Source organism: Erinaceus europaeus, chromosome 7 (genome assembly GCF_950295315.1).
Source record: "Erinaceus europaeus chromosome 7, mEriEur2.1, whole genome shotgun sequence".
NCBI lineage: Eukaryota > Metazoa > Chordata > Mammalia > Eulipotyphla > Erinaceidae > Erinaceus > Erinaceus europaeus.
This window is the reverse complement of record NC_080168.1, coordinates 94,774,878-94,787,101: the sequence shown is the minus strand read 5'-3', so window position 1 is coordinate 94,787,101 and position 12,224 is coordinate 94,774,878. Positions and strand designations below refer to the sequence as shown.

At 44.2% G+C, this 12,224-nt stretch overlaps 1 pseudogene; it reads left to right on the top strand.

Moving 5' to 3' along the window:
- The first annotated feature begins 477 nt into the window (after positions 1–477).
- Positions 478–610, top strand: LOC132539554 (U1 spliceosomal RNA; annotated as a pseudogene).
- Positions 611–12,224: the final 11,614 nt, after the last annotated feature.

Here is a 12,224-nt window from a genome sequence, read left to right as displayed (position 1 = left end):
CATAAGAATCCCAGTTTGAGCCCCCAGCTCCCCGCCTGCAGGGCGGTTGCTTCACAAGCGCTTTTTCTCCCCCTCTCTGTCTTCCCCTCCTCTCTCCATTTCTCTCTGTTCTATCCGGCAACAATAACATCAATAGCAACAATAATAATAACCACAACCATGATAAAAAACAAGGGCAACAAAAAAAGGAAACTAAATAAATAAAATATTAAAAAAAAATAAATTGTACTTATGTGACAAGAAGTGTCTTGTAAATCATTATTTTCCTAATAAGACAATTTGCATACCTAGTGAAGTATGCTCTAATATTAGCATCTCATCAACATATCCGAGAGGACCACTCAAGGTCAGTAAAAACCAGTTTATTGTGAGAAAGTGAATACCTGCATAGGAGATGATTTTCTTAAAATTATTTATTTATTTGGGTAGAGGCAGAGAGAAATCAAGAGGAAAGGGGCAGATAGAGAGCGAGAGAGACAAAATACCTGGCAGGTAAGTATGATCATGAAGGTTGTTTTCCCAGGGCAAGGCTTATCTTTTGTACTCCAGCTGTGCTGACCCCTGCGATTTCCCCAAATGTGGGAAACTCGACTGCAAAAATTGTGGAGATAGAGATAGAGAGAGAGAGAAACATACAGCACTGCTTCACCACTTGTGAAGCTTTCCCTCTGAAGGTGGGAACTGGGGGCTTAAATCTGGGTCCTTGTGTATTGTAGCATGTGCACTCAACCAGGTGTGCCACCACCTAGCCCCCCGGGGAGATGATTTTTGTTTTACTACATGGCGGGGGGGGGGGGACCTGGGGGAGTAGATAGTGAAGGAAAATGTTAGTTAGCACTGACCTGTCAGCATCAGGTCTCCGTGCTCCCAACCTGGAAGCCAGGTGAGGCTTAGCCATACAGAGAAACAGCCCCAGTTGACCTGGCTTGGGTCTTACCTCACTTGAGCATCACTGGGATTTCCTAGAAGAATCACCACACGCTAACTCACCATGACACTAGTCCATGTAGTGTTAGGGAGACTCACATTGTTGTACAACTGATACCCAGAATTTTTCATCTTGCAGGATAAACTCTGTAAATGTTGAACAACTTCCCATCCCCCCTCCTTCTAGTACCTGTCAACTACCGCTTCACTTTGTGTTTTTATGAATTTGACTAATCTAGATACCTCATATAAATACAGTTATATGGCTTACTCCATTTAGTATAATGTTTTATTTTTCACCCACACTACCCTGTCAAAATTTCTCTCAAGGTTGAATAATAAAAATAATTACATACAGATTTTGTTCATTCATATACACTGGAGCAGCTTCTGCCTTCTGGCTGTTTTGAATAATGCTCTGCACATAGGTGTTTCAATCTTTCTTTGAAATCCTGTTTTCAATTTTTTTTTTTTTTTGCCTCCAGAGTTATTGCTGGGGCTCAGTGCCTGTACTACAAATCCACACACTCCTGGAGGCCATTTTTCTTATTTTGTTGCCTTTGTTATTATTGTTGTTGTTACTGTTGTTGTTGGATAGGCCAGAGAGAAATGGAGAGAGGAGGGGAAGACAGAGAGGGGGAGAGGAAGATAGACACCTGTAGACCTGCCTCACCCTTGCGAAATGACCCCCCTGCAGGTGGGGAGCCGGGGGGCTTGAACTGGGATCCTTATGCTGGTCCTTGTGCTTTGCGCCATGTGCACTTAACCTGCTGCACTACCACCCAGCCCCCGTTTTCAATTCTTAAAAAAAAAAAAGATTTAATTGGGTTGGGGAGACAGCATACTGGTTATACAAAAGGACTTTTATGCCTGAGGCTCTTAAGGTTCAATCCCCAGCACCATCATTGGCCAGAGCTGAGCAGTGCTGTTGTGTTTTTCTCTTTCATTAAAAAATAATAAAGTTCTAAAAAAAGTAAATAATAAAGTTCTTTAAAGATTTTTTTATTTGTTATGAGAGGGGAAGGAAGAGAGCTCCAAAGAATTTGCTCAGCTCTGGCTTAAGGTAGTGTCAGGGACTGAATTTTGGGAGCTCTGGGGTCACAGGCATATAAATTGGTGGTATAACAGGCGCATCTACCTACCTCGTGACCCCATCTTCATTTCTTTTGACTATAGATGCATAAATGACATTGTTGGATCATATAGTAATTGTTTAATTTTATGAACAACTACTTCCTTCCTTCCTTCCTTCCTTTTCATCGGATGTGCCAGTCTTCCCACTGGAGAGCTACTCAGCTCTGGCTTATGATTGTGTCAGGGTTAACTTTGAAAATCCCTTTGTCTGCATTTGCTGTATCATATACAACATCACCGTAATTTATGTCCTTTGACATGATTTGTATATGGCTGTGTCTTATAGAGTAATGCCACCGGTTGCTTCTGTTCTCCCTGGTCTAAGCTTTTTTTTTTTTTTTTCCTCCAGGGTTATTGCTGGGCTCCGTGCCTGCACCACGAATCCACCGCTCCTGGAGGCCATTTTTTCCCCCTTTCGTTGCCCTTGTTGTTGTAGCCTCATTGTGGTTATTATTATTACCATTGTTGATATTGTTCGTTGTTGGATAGGACAGAGAGAAATGGAGAGAGGAGGGGAAGACAGAGCGGGAGAGATAGATAGACACCTGCAGACCTGCTTCACCGCCTGTGAAGCGACTCCCCTGCAGGTGGGGAGCCAGGGGCTCTAACCGGGACCTTACGCGCAGGTCCTTGCGGTTTGCACCACGTGCGCTTAACCCACTGCGCCACCGCTGACCCCCTAGTCTAAGCTTTTTAGAGTCAACATTTAAAAGACTCGGCCTATGGTTTGTGCGTTAAAAAGTCTGAGACATTCAAAGTTTCCCCTCTCATATTAATTAAATAGTGATTTATATGACTACAAGTTAATAGGAGTATACATAAACACCATTCCCACCACCAAAAGACTGTGTCCCATCCCATCCTTCTCCCCCCCCCCCCCAGTGAAGCCAAACATCCACCCTCACCCTCAACCCAGAGATTTTTACTTTGGTGCCCTACTCATCTTTTTTTTTTTTTTTTTTTAATAATGGATTATGTCTTTCAAAAGGAGACACTGCATTCAGAACAGAACATTTGATTTAGAGTAAGATAACCTGGGTCCAAATTCTGATTTTTTTTCTCTCTTTTTTTTTCTCTAGGGTTATTGCTGGAGCTCAGGGCTGGCACTATGAATCCACCACTCCTGGTAGCCATTTTTCCCTTTCCCCCCCTCCATTTTATTTGATAAAACAGAAACTGAGAGAGGAGAGGGAGTGAAAGAGACACCTGTACACCTGCTTCACTACTTGTGAAGTGTCCCTACTGTAGGTGGGGAGCAGGGGTTTGAACTCAGATCCTTCCACACAGTACTATGTGTGCTTAACTGGGTGCTCCAACCCCCCAACCCCCAACCACCAAATCCTGATTCTTCTACCTGAGAGTTTATCCAAGTCTCATGACCTTTTTGTTCCCCAGTTTCCTCACACAGCCAATGGGATTATTAGGTGCCCCTCTTACCCCACCCCCTCCCACCCCATGCCCCAGTCCTTGACTTTGCTACTGCAACAGCTAAGTGAGATCATCTGATACTTGTCCCTCTCCTTCTGGCTTCTCTCAGTTAACATGAGCATACTTTAGAATGTCTTATGTGTCCCACCCCCTCTCCTAACGCAGAAAGTGCTGCTCCAGATGAGCTGGGCCACAGCCTGTGGGAAATGAGCCCTGAATCAGGGGGCAAGTAGAAGTGGCCTGGCACCCACCTGCTCCACCTAGGGGCAGGACTGACTGCCGCCATGGTCAGAAGCACAGCCCTGGAAAGAAACTTTTTTTTTTCTTTCTAAAAATAGGGTAGCTGGAGGCACAGCCATACCATCGGACAATCTTCCCAGAGGTGTGAGGACAGGCAGCTGATAAAGCTCTCCAGTGGGTGCCCCAGATCACCACAGCTGTTCTCCAGTCCTGAGGGTTCCAGGGACATTGGCATCAGGCCATAGGCCACAAATCAGGTGCTTTTCATCACCTGGGACATGTGAAGTAGTAGTCTGCTTAATCAGCTTCAAATCCTTGCCTGGTCTTTAGAAAGGATTAGGAAAGACTGTAACTAGATTGTAAACACATTCCAAAACCCAGCAGTTTTCTTGTTTCACTTTATATGTATATGCTTTTTTCTGTGGTTTTTCTAATTTATTTTTAAATTAAAAACGTATTTATTTTAGATAAAGACAGAAATTGAAAGGGAAGGGGAAGACAGACAGGGAGAGAGCAGCATCTGCAGCAGTTTCACCACTCATGAAGCTTTCCCCCTGCAGGTGGGGATCAGGGGCTTGAATCTGGGTCCTTGTGCACTGTAATGTCTGCGTCCAACCAGGTGCGCCACTACCTAGCCCTTTTTCCATCTATTGAAAGTTGGGTTTTCCTTTTCAATAGGAGTCAGTGGTTGGGGGGTGGGGTGGGAGGTGCATAGACTAACATAATGCTTCCAGGGGTGCTCTAGAGTCAATCTTCCTGTATTTGAAGCCTGACATGTTAAAAATTAGTGGGAGCGGGGAGGTAGTGCAGCAGGTTAGGCGCAGGTGGCACAAAGTGCAAGGACTGGCATAAGGATCCTGGTTTGAGCCCCCGGCTCCCCACCTGCAGGGGGGTCGCTTCACAGGCGGTGAAGCAGGTCTGCAGGTGTCGATCTTTTTTTTAGCATTTTACTTCTGTTGTGATTAAAAAAGTCACATTTTACAGATAAAATGTAGAACCCTGAAATACTGACACATTCTCTTATCGTGCACAATGCTGAGGTTCTCATACGATTCACTTTAAAACTGCAATTAAGGGAGTTGGGCGGTAGTGCAGCGGGATAAGCGCAGGTGGCGCAAAGCGCAAGGACCAGCGTGAAGATCCCAGTTAGAGCTCCCGACTCCCCACCTGCAGGGGAGTCGCTTCACAGGCGGTGAAGCAGGTCTGTAGATGTCTGTCTTTCTCTCCCCCTCTCTGTCTTCCTCTCCTCTCTCCATTTCTCTCTCTGTCCTATCCAACAACATCAATAACAACAACAATAATAACTACAACAATAAAATAACAAGAGCAACAAAAGGGAATAAATAAATAAGTATAAAAAATAAAACTGCAATTAAATGTAAAAAAAAGAAAATAAAAGAAATCAAGCCACAAAGCTTATAAAAAAAGTGCCCGCCGGCACTTCCGCTTGTGGAATGTTTAAAAAGTTAGCCTACTAAAGAAAACAGTCGACTTCTTGTGAAGGTTTTAAAGAAATATGTATCAGTTTACAGGTGTCTTTCTCTCCCCCTCTCTGTCTTCCCCTCCTCTCTCCATTTCTCTCTGTCCTATCCAACAACAATAACAACTATAACAATAAAACAAGGGCAACAAAAGGGAATACATAAATATTTTTTAAAAATTTAGTAAATTTTGGGAGTCGGGCAGTAGCGCAGCGTGTTAAGCGCAGGTGGCGCTAAGCACAAGGACCAGCGGAAGGATCCCGGTTCGAGCCCCCGGCTCCCCACCTGCAGGGGAGTCGCTTCACAGGCGGTGAAGCAGGTCTGCAGGTGTCTGTCTGTCTTTCTCTCCCCCTCTCTGTCTTCCCCTCCTCCCTCCATTTCTCTCTGTCCTATCCAACAACAATGACATCAATAATAACTACAACAATAAAAAAAACAAGGGCAACAAAAAGAATAAATTAATTTTAAAAAATTAGTAAATTTTGTTTTAAAAGTAGATCTTGGAGGATGGGAAAATAGCCCAGTGGGTATGCAAAAAGACTGTCAAATGTTCCAGATTTAATCTCCAGTACCATAAGCCAGAACTGAGCAGTACCTTTTTTTTTTTTTTTGCTTCCAGGGTTATTGCTGGGGCTCTGGGATGCATTGGGTCGACCTTCTCATGGTGCATCCCATGAGTACCCATTCATTGGGTAAACTGACGATCCTTCCTAGCCGACTGAATCCACATGGATCCCAGTCACTTTCAAAGCCAGCAACAAGCAGCTCCTGACAGCTTTCAACCTGACGCTGTTGACTGGCTATGGAAGAAGGGCAAACGCTAGAAGAAGAAGCTGGGGCTCGGTGCCTGCACTGTGAATCCATTGCTCCTGGAGGCCATTTTTCCCATTTTGTTGTCCTTTTTGTTGATGTTGGACAGGGCAGAGAAATCAAGAGAGATGGGGAAGACAGAGAGGGGAAGATGGGATTCTTATGCCGGTTTTTGCGCTTGGCGCCATGTGCGCTTAACCTGTTGGGCTACCGCCTGGCCCCCACCATTTTTTTTTTCTAGTTGTTTTTGAATGTCATAAATATATGGGTGAATGTATGTTTTCCACTCCTTAGAGTGAACCAAGGAGCACAGTTACTGGATAATAGTGGAAGAGAATGTAGTTTTGTCAAAGCAATCCTTTCTCACCCACCACTGCCAACCCACTTTTGAAAAGTGGGAATAAATGTTTAAGTTAAGTTGTCATTATCCTGAATTTTAAAATATGTTAAGTATTTGATGTGTGTGTGTATGTGTGTGTGTGTGAGAGAGAGAGAACCAGAGCCCCATTCTGGCATATGCAGCACTAGGGCTGGAGCTCAGGACCTCACACATGCAAGTTCTGTGCTTATCATTGAACCATTTCCTGCCACTTATGTTCTGCATTTAAAAAATGTTTCTGCTTCTTTATTTTTTAATATTTATTTATTTATTCCCTTTTGTTGCCCTTGTTTTTTATTGTTGTAGTAATTATTGTTGTCATCATTGTTGGATAGGACAGAGAGAAGTGGAGAGAGAAGGGGGAGAACCAGCTACCGCCCAACTCCCTTTTTTATATTTGTTTATTTTCCTTTTTGTTCCCCTTGTTTTTTTTTTATTGTTGTGGTAGTTATTGTTGTAGTTGTTGTCATTGTTGGATAGGACAGAGAGAAGTAGAGAGAGAAGGGGAAGACAGAGAGGGGGAGAGAAAGACAGACAGACACCTGCAGACCTGCTTCACCGCCTGTGAAGTGACTCCCCTGCAGGTGGGGAGCTGGGGGCTCAAACCGGGATCCTTCCTCCAGTCCTTGTGCTTTGCTCCACTTGCGCTTAGCCTGCTGTGCTACCAACCGACTCCCCCAACTCCCTTTTTTAAAGCTTCTGATGACATAAGGCAAGTTGTTAAGCCTCAATGCCTCAATGTCCTAGTTTGGAAGAACTAGAAAAACAGTAGCACCTTCATTACCGGGCTGTCACATATAAACCATATAAGGTACGTATCACAGGGCCGTTGTAGATAAATGCTCAATGAACATTAGCTGTGATGTTTAGATTATGTTGGGTTTCATGTTTTTTTTTTTTTCTTCCAGGGTTATTTCTGGGTCTCAGTGCCTGCACTACGAATCCACTGCTCCTGGAGGCTATTTTTCCCTTTTGTTGCTCTTGTATTGTTCCAGCTTCCTTGGCCCCTCTTCTGGGACCCCTGATGTCCCCATAGTCCAGAGAATATGGTGGTCACATCTGGTATCACAGGAGCCTTCCAACCTCCTGGCTAGCACCATATTGTTTCAGCCTAAGACTTCACAGAGCCTGAGTCCTAGTCCTACTGTGAAGGCCTGCCTATGTTCTTGGGATCATCTAGGGATGAGGGGCAGGAGGCAAGAGAGACAGGAGGGGACTTGGGCATTCTCCTGTTCCCAGGGGACTGGCACGGAAGGGGAGGCTGTGGGAATTCGGACAGGTCAGACGAGTGAGGAGATGTATCCCTGTGGCCCCCAGTTACACCAGCACACACACAAAAATTAACCTTTCACAGGCCTTCTCTCTCTTCCTTTCCTCTGGGTTATCACTGGGACTTAGTGCCTGCACTATGAATCCACTGCTCCTGGAGGCCATTCCCCCCTTTTTTTTTTGTTGGATAGGACAGAGAAATTGAGAAGAGAAAGATAGAGAGGGAGTGAGAAAAATAGATACCTGCAGACCAGCTTCACTGCTTGTGAAATGACCAGGATCCTTGAGCGGGTGCTTGTGCTTCAGACTGTGTGTACTTAACCCAGTGCACTACTGCCTGCCCCCTTCACAAGCCTTTTCTATGGAAAATTTTCTAGAACAGTTGCCACCATTTCTGGCTCTCCATGTGTGCTTGGCATCCACCTAAATGTCTACTCACCTTTCCTGACAACTCTGTAGTGTGAATGATGGTTATCCTTGCTCTATAGACAAGCCCCAGATCTGAGCTTGCCCTGGGCTCAGAGCTAGTAGGTAGCAGCTGGGAATCTGACTGCAGAGTCCACAGCGTCACAGGGACACTGTGGGTGACAGGTGTCTCAGGGATATGGGAGAGGAGCAGAGGCTTCTGGCACAGGAAGGTGCCCTTCAAAGTAACAGAGCCAACATAGAGAGACAGATTCATGGAGAGGGCCACACCTCTCTGGCCTCAGCAGAGAACTTCCCTAGAATCATCTCAGGCCATGTGGATGGCTGCCCCAGTCTCCAAATGTTTCTTGTGGGACACCTGCCCCAGGGCAGTTCACTGGATGCCTGACCCTGTGACCTATCTTGAGGTGTCAAATGCACATTCAGTCTCCACAGCAACCCTGGCTCTCAGGAAGGCTCAGGCCACCGGGGTAGACAGAACTGGGTGGGGCTTGGAGGTCAGGCTCTTATGGGGTCAGTGCTGAACACACACCTGCAACTCTGAGTGGAGAAGTGTGGGCAATGCATCTAAGGACAAAGAAAGTCTTGCCACACAAACAAATCCCCAAGACTAGCTTTATAGAATTTCTTTCTTTCTTCCTTTCTTTCTTTCTTTCTTTCTTTCTTTCTTTCTTTCTTTCTTTCTTTCTTTCTTTCTTTCTTTCTTTTACCAGAGCACTGCTCATCTCTAGCTGATGGTGGTGTGGGGGATTGAACCTGGGAGCCTCAGGTATGAGAGTCTCTTTGCATAACCATTATGCTGTCTACCCACCACCCTCTATGTTTTCAAAGAAGAATTTACATTATATTTAATTACTCTTAGGGAGAAAAGATGGATAGAAGAATAACAACAAAAGTATTTGTAGGAAATATTACAATGCTAACAGTGGTTTTGGTACCAGACAATTTATCTTTCCAATTTCTCCAAGGTAAGTAGGGTCTTTATTTTTATAAGGGCACACATACAGAGATATTTAAATTTCTCCTTTGTCTTTAAAATGGAATGTGTCTCTTTTGAGGAGTTAGAAGGGGATATGTAGTGCTGGGGAGGTGACTCAGTGGCAGAAAGCGCACACCTTGTTGGAGTGAGGCCTTGGGTTCTATTCCTGGCACCTCATAAAAACAGAAAGAGAGAGAGAAAGAAAAAAAAACATTGTAAATAGTGGAGTGGTGCTCTGGTCTCTCCTCTTGTTTTTGTCTTTCACATATAAACCAACAAAACTTGGCAGGTGGTGGTGGCCAGAAAGAAACCTGCTAGTCTCCTCAGCTTTTCGTGGCTAACTGCTCTGATGAATTTCTTCATCTGTAAAGTGAGGAAGACAATAAAATATAATACATTAGAGGCTTAGGATGAGCATTAAACAGGATAATCAGGGCAAACATGTTATTACAGGGCAGGGGAGATAGCATAATTGCTATGCAAAAAGACATTCATGCCTGAGGATTCAAAGTCCCAGGTTCAATCCCCCTGCACTACCATAAATCAGAAATAAGCAGGGCTCTGTTAAAAAAAAAAAAAAGTTATTACAAAGCTCATAGTGTTAATTACTGTAATTGCTGACTAGCCCATGCTGTTATTGGCATTAGTGTCATTATGCCCACCTGAGGGTGAGCCTAGGCCTGGGAGTCTACCATTCTGGTCCTAAATAGAGACCTTAGTTCAAACCACAGTGTGATTCCACCTTACACCTGTGACAGTGGCCTACATCAACAAAACAGGGACAACACGTGTTGTTGATAAAGATTTGGAGACAAGTAAACTCTCATACACTGTTGGTGGGAATGTAAATTGTTTCAGCCCCAATGGAAAACATATGGAAAGTCCTTAAACAGATGAAAAGAGAAATACTTTATGATACTGCAAATTAGTGTTTTCATATTCTTTGGATATATTCCTAGAAGTGGCAGAACATGAAACACTAATTCATATGTGTTGTTTCTTATGTAAACAACACATATTTGAGCCTGGTCTCTACCACATTGGAGGAAGCTTTCTCTCTCCCATTCTCTCCCTCTGGCCTCTCTGTTTCTATCTGGAAAAAAAAAAAAGTGAAGAAAAGAAAATTAAAGAAACAAAACAAAACAAAAATAAACCACTAATTTGAAAGGATAATTGTACTTCTTTTTTAAAAAAATATTTATTTTATTTATTTATTCCCTTTTGTTGCCCTTGTTGTTTTTTATTGTTGTAGTTATTATTGTTGTTGTCGTTGTTGGATAGGACAGAGAGAAATGGAGAGAGGAGGGGAAGACAGAGAGGAGGAGAGAAAGCTAGACACCTGCAGACCTGCTTCACCGCTTGGGAGCCGGGGTTTGAACCGGAATCCTTATGCCGGTCCTTGTGCTTTGCGCCACCTGCGCTTAACCCGCTGCACTACAGCCCGACTCCCGATAATTGTATTTCTATGTTCATAGCTGCTTTATTCACAATAGCCAAAAATATGGAAGCAACCTAGATGCCCATCACAGATGACTGGATAAAGAAGTTTTTCAGTGGAATGTTGTCCGGTGTAAAAGACGAGATTACATCATTTGGGGTTTCCTCAAAGGCCAATAAGCTAAAATGCTGCCACCTGTGGGCAGGCTGAGCTGGATTTGAGGCCCCCCCCCTTCCACTTAACTATCTTTTAGCCATGAGCCTCAGCCTGGTGCTCTGACTCCTCTCTCTCTCTCTCTGTCCTTCTCTCTCTCTCAGAGCACTCCTCAGCTCTGGCTTATGGTTGTATGGGGAACTGAACCTGGGACTTTGTAGCTTCAGACATGAGAATCTCTGCATAACCATTATGCTATCTACCCCCCTTATCTCATACAAAATTCTTACTTTGACTCATTAAATGAAATAAATCTTTTTTTTCCTTTTTATGAAGATGGGCATGTTGCATATGATGCTTTTTCTTAAATTGAAGGTTTATTTGTTTACTTATTTACTTTTGGAGAGAGAATCAGAACATCACTCTGGCATATATGATGTAGGGGACTTCATGTTTGAGAGTCCACCACTACATTCACTGCACCACCTCCCTAGCTGACCTACCAACTTACTCATTCAGATGTGGGGGAGGGGAGACACCATAGCATGGGAGCTTCCCCTGGTGCTATGACTCCTCCTATGTGCTGCTGGAACCCATGTGATCCAATCCTTCAGCTCCCTAAGTAAATCTTAAAAAATATATAAACCAGTGTCCTCTCACATCCCCTTTCCTCAGAGTTCCTTGCTGCTTGCTCTGAGCTGACCGGAGAGTGACTGGTGGGTGCTGAGCGTGATGGCTAAAAGTAGCATGAGGCTCTGGGCACCTCTGTCCATGCAAGACGGCAGATTGCTTGGTACTGCCAACAATGACTGTGACTACACAAACCCAAATAGTGAGGCTCGAGTTTCTGCAGTGAGAATGAGACCTGAATGACACGTGGCTCCTTGTCTGTCTGGGACATCTCTGGGCCTGGCCCGGCAAGGACTAGCAAGAACTCTGAATCCCTGCATCTCAAGTGATTTGCATGGTTCTGGAGCCAGAGGGAACACAGACTGTACATTCACCAAGAAGGGAGAAAGGAAGAGACTGTACATTCAGGAGAAGGGAGAAAGGAAGCACGGAGCTGCGGGTACTTTATAGCAATAAGTCAAATGAGCACCTGAAACCTTTAGCTTCGTGACTTTTTAATGGAGTATTGGCTCTCATGCATAGAAGCTGGCGCTCTACGCTCTACATACTGTGCAGCATCTTTTTCTTTCTTTTTTTCTTTTAATTTATTTATTTGTAAAATGGAAACACTGACAAGACCATAGGATAAGAAGGGTACAATTCCCACCATCAGAGCTCTGTATCCCACCCTCTCCCCTGGTAGCTTTCCTATTATTTTTTTTTGCCTCCAGGGTTATTGCTGGGGCTTAGTGCCTGCACTATGAATCCACTGCTCCTGGAGGCCATTTTTTTTTCTTCCCCTTTTGTTGCCCTTGTTGTTGTAGCCTTGTTGTGATTATTGTTGTTGTTGATGTTGTTCGTTGTTGGATAGGTTAGAGAGAAATTGAGAGAGGAGGGAAAGACAGAGAGGGGGAGAGATAGATAGACACCTGCAGACTTGCTTCACCGCCT